Source organism: Mirounga angustirostris, unplaced genomic scaffold (assembly GCF_029215605.1).
Source record: "Mirounga angustirostris isolate CCGP_5_RB_7025 unplaced genomic scaffold, mMirAng1.0.hap1 SCAF_1, whole genome shotgun sequence".
NCBI classification, from domain to species: Eukaryota; Metazoa; Chordata; class Mammalia; order Carnivora; family Phocidae; genus Mirounga; species Mirounga angustirostris.
The window spans coordinates 48892384-48897588 of NW_026991709.1; the positions used below are offsets into that span (position 1 = coordinate 48892384).

A 5205-nucleotide genomic window follows, 5' to 3' on the forward strand; every position below is an offset into this window, starting at 1 on the left:
TCAAGGCTGTCACTCACCGGTGGTGTAGGATTCCCACGTCCAGGCTCCCTCCCGCTGCCATTTATCCTCTGATATCTGCCCGCAGAATCACGGCTCTCCACTTCTTACCTCAAAACCAACCGCCTGCAATATTCTGTTTGTAGAGATCCAGATCTTCTTACATCTCAGGCTGGTTTCGTGGATGCTCAGAGTGGTCTGGTAGATATCCAGCTCAATTCCGGGCACCAGTTGAAATAGGGTCCCCTACTCCTCCGCCATCTTTCTCCCTCCTCGACTATTAAGTCTTAAAATAGTTTTAGTAGCCCTGTTTTATAGTTCTTTCTGACAGATTTAAATATAATTCTGTGAGGAAAGCAAACCACGTATTTACTCTTTGAGGCATTTCCAATGATGTAGGTCTATAGAAGAAAAGCCCATGGGGATGTACCTCAAGTGGAGTGAGGTTTTTTTGATACTTGCAGCTAAAAACATCCCAGTAGATATATATACCCAAGGATGTGGCTTAGGTGGATGCCACACTAGGCTCAATTGTATAAGTCATGAGATCATCTCCCTGTCATGAGTGGTGGGTCCTATCTTCCAGCTCCAAATCAGAAATTCTGGGGGGGAGACCCACCAGCATGCTTTAACAAACCCCCCAGGTGATTGTGTTTGAAGACCACTGAACTGAGCATATCAGACAGATATGTAATTTGCAAACTCTTGTGTTTCCTTAGGATTCTCAGATATAGAATAATAAAATAGTTTTCATAGTAATAAGGTGATTCAAAATGTAAAGAACTCACTGAAGACATTTTTCGTGATTATGACTTTTCGTTATGCCAAGCAATGTCATTGCTAATGAATTGTTTTGGATGACTGCATATGGTAGAGAATTACCCCAGTTGTATGTGTGTTTGAAACTCACCAGCTGACTTGGAAACCTCATTGCCATTGGATGGCCTGGTGGAAGCATTTAAGTCAGGTTGGAATATACTGGGGAATTTCTCAGGGCATGGTTGTCAGACCCTTGGCCCCAGAGGATTTTACCTATGTTAGTTTTTATGAAGTGGGTCTAGAAAATGGGAGACGGTGTTAATATGGGTTCTTTCAAAGGCAGACTGTGTTTTTATCTCTTGGTTAATTCAGTGCTTAGTGGCCCTCTGGCCTGATCACAGTTCTATAGTCCCCTGAGAATCAGTTGTTAAGCCTAATTATGATTGCTTTGAACTTCCGTGAGACTCTGATGTCAAAGGTCTCCTATTAGGTTTTTGATCACAGTTTTTTGTCTTAGCTTGCCCCTTATGTGATCACATATTGCTGCATTTCTGCTCACATGCTGAGACCCTCTCTCTTCTTGGTGCCTCCCTTTAAGTGATGATAAATGTTTTCTATCCAGCCCAAGAAGAATCAAAACTTGCTGTTACTTACAGAGGCCTCCTAATTTTACATTAGAGAGAGCCGAAGTCTGGATTGTAATTTACTTCATTCATTCATTTGTTCCAAAATACTTATTGAGCGCCTACCATGAGCCAGGCCCTGTTTAATAATGGCAAAAGCATGATTAGAATAAAGGAATCATAACTCCTATATCAGTGCTCTTGTCACTATCCTACTTCTTAAAAGCCATTTGAATAAAAAGAAATGAAATAAAAAGCAATGAAATACAAATAATTAGGAAAAAAAGGAAAAGAAAAGTAAGAGAAAAGGTCATTTCGGAGCTAAGTGCCTTCTGGATGACTAAGCACACAGATTTTCTTTTCCGTCCCCAACGGTCCACTGGAATGAGTGAATAAATATAAAATTAAGAAAAACAATGAAACAGTACTAGGAAATATGAAGGCTGATATTAGCAGAAGCAACAAATTTCTGGAAGATATAAAGCAAATGGGTTTGGATCGATGGAGTAACCAGATAGAATTGATAACTGCAGCTAATACAAATGAAAGAGGATGGTAATGGAGGAAGAAGGGAGTTTTGTTTTTGTTTAGTTTGAACAGAACTTTGGAAAAACCCCAAGATTATAATCATTAGGAGCTAGCGGCAGGAATCTTCTATTGGATACTTAGCAGGAAGACCAGTAAAACTAGGACATTCCAAGTACCTGGAAAATGCATACATTCCCAGCTCTAGAAGACCTGGCACAAATATTTTGAAAACCAATAAAGGGGTGGATGGATTTTGTCATTAGGGGTAAGCAGGGACATTTATAGTGAGTATCAGAGCTAAAAAGAGAAGCTGGGTGGTACTCCCATGTGATATCAGCTGCCAATAGGGGAAACCTTTCCACATCCGGACAGCAAGCTCTCCTACCTACCCTAACAGAGAGGAATCTCTGGTGACAGATTACAGCTCACTCATCATAGCCATGGCTTCTGTCCTTTGCAATCAAATTCATTATCAAGGGAACTGTGACTTTCACATTGGCTATATATATCAGTTCTCCTAAACTGTCACATATAAATAGTTGAGTTTCCAGATATTTAAGGAAAAATAACAGCATAAAAATAAGTTACCAGCTTTAATAAATCAAAATGATTCTTTAAGAAATTGAATTGCTGGAGAAATATAGAAAAGATTGTTAAAACAATTTAGTATTTTCAAAGAGATTTGAGGGGACACTATATTCTTACAACTAGAATACACTGCTAAGAAAAAATAAAGTATATGAGAGAATTTATAGAAATTGGAAAACCTCTACATGATTGTTGAAATAAATGTAACGGGTCAACTGATGATGTAGAATGTAAAGTTCTTAATTCCCCAAAGCTTCTTCATATATAAAGATAAGACCAGTCACTCTGGAACTAATTTTCATTCAGAAAAGTGTCACTTGAAAGAACACAATTAACCCATTGCCCAGGTGAAAAGGGATAATATGACCTTCTTTGGCTGACAAAAGCTGCCTTTAATCTGACTTTGGAATGCTGAGTTGGTTACTGGAAAGGAGATGGAAATGTTTGCATAAGGAAAAAGAAATTACCCAAGAGGAAAGGTCTACTCTTTCCCTTTTGAGGTTTAATGTCTTTAGTACTTCTCTGGCTGACTAGGTCTGTGAAAAGTCCAGAGGCATAAGAGACATCAAGTTTCTCAGGGAGGAACTCACCATGGAGTTAGGTAGAATCTGGACAAGTGTGCAAGGGTCAACATTAAAGTGAAAGGTTAACTTGGAGAGGGTTGGGTATGGGATATCATGCAGCCACAACAACAAATACCTGTGAACGCAACCACCTTGGCAGATTGGTGATGGTAGAAAATAATTGTTAAGCTTGCATATGAGCTGAAAGAGCTATATCCTTGCAGTTTAGACCTAGGGCATCAGAGAAACTTGTGCAAGGGCCTGTACCTCTTCAGGCAAAACTACAGTGATGGACAAGGTGTTATAATAGTTTTCAAAAGCATCCCTATGGTCAATGACAAAAGTGGTCATATTAGACTCATCACACTCAAGTTCTCTCTATCAGCTGGTTGAGAATTGGGGCAAACTTTTTGGAGTCCTGTAAAATTTAGGGAGAAGAAGGACTATCTCAAGAAAGGGTTAGTTGTCAGCTAAAGGGCAATTGAAAAATGTAAATGATGTGACTAAATTCATACTCCCCAACTGCTGAAGTAAATCACACAAATTACCTAAAAATTTCAGTTGAAAAATTGAATAATAGAATAGGTGTGTTTGAAAATCAAATTAGTTTTATGGAAGATCAAGCCAAGAAGTTTCCTCAGAATATAATGTGAAAAGAGATGAAAATTGTGAAACTTGGAAGGATGTTGTTCAGTATATGAGGCACAAAAACTCACAAGGCATGCAAGACCTTCAGAAATCCCAGTATCTACCCGGTAAAACATCTATAAGGAGAGACTAGAGAGATTAGAAGGAATGATATAATCAAGGTGATAATAGAAGAATATTTTTTTCTGAGCTGAGAGAAGACATTAGAATTTTGATTAAAAAAACACAACAAAAAAATAAGTGTTAGCAGGGATGTGGAAAAATTGGAAACTTTGTGCATTGTTGATGGGAATGCACAATGGTGGAGCCACTGTGGAAAATATCATGGCAATTCCTCAAAACATAAACATAGAATTATCATATGACCCAGTGATTTAACTTCTGGGTGTATACACTAAATCAGTGAAAGCAAGAACAGGTGCAGATATTTGTACACCCATGCTCATAGCAGCATTATTCACAATAACTAAAAGGTAGATACAAACCACGTCCATTACTAGATAAATGGATAAACAAAATGTGGCATATACATACAATGGAAAATTCTTCAGTCTTAAAAAGGAAGGAAATTCCGACATATTCTACAACATAGATGAAACTTGAGGACATTATGCTAAGTAAAACAAGCCAATCATAGAAGGACAAATATTGTATGATTCTACTTATATGAGGTATCTATATTAGTCAAACAGAAAGTAGAGTGGTGGTTTCCAAAGGCTGGGAGAAGGGGGTATGTTGCCTTGATGTTTAATGGGCATAGCGTTTCATTTAGGCAGGATGAAAATGTGGATTGTGGTGATGGTTGCACAAGGCAGTACAAGGGAGAGGCAAGTGAAAGGGTTAAGAAAGTGGGCCTGCATTTGAGTCCTGACACCACCACTTATTAGCTCCATGTCGTTGGCCAAGTCAGTCATCTAATTTCTCTGTACCTCAGTTTCCTCACCTGTAAAATATGGATAATAATAGTGACTACCTCATGGGATTATTTGGAGGACTTTTTTATTAATGAGAACAACATGAAGAAATAGTACAACTCTGTGGTCTAATTTGAAAAAAAATCTATTAAAATTTAAAATGCACTTACTCTTAATACAAGAGAGCCATCCCAAACAGGCAGGTGCCTTTCCAGCTTTTGGTCCCAACACACCAATTGACATTCCACTGAACGACTCACATGGCCATAGGAGAGATGGGAAAGTCATATGTCAAAGGATGTGAATACAGGAAGGGTAAAAAATTAGGGCCATTAATGTTACATAATATCACCAACCTACTTTTTTCATAGTTGTGATTTGGGGAAAAAATCATATAAATAAGACATACATGAGGATTTTTAGGAAAGTGGGCTTACTGATAACCATGTAGATATTAGAATTGCACTAGTACCCCAAGCCCCCGCCCCCCCTCCCCAAAGTGTCTGTAAAATACTATGTGCTTAAAAATGTTGGATGAGGGGCACCTGGGTGGCTCAGTCGGTTAAGCATTTGCCTTCGGCTCAG

General features: G+C 38.5%; 1 non-coding gene across 1 annotated transcript; it reads right to left on the bottom strand.

Moving 5' to 3' along the window:
• Nucleotides 1–302: 302 nt before the first annotated feature.
• LOC123835056 (small nucleolar RNA SNORA18) lies at nucleotides 303–433 on the bottom strand. Its single transcript, XR_006788613.1, has one exon. It is a non-coding gene; the product is annotated as a small nucleolar RNA SNORA18 (small nucleolar RNA).
• Nucleotides 434–5205: the final 4772 nt, after the last annotated feature.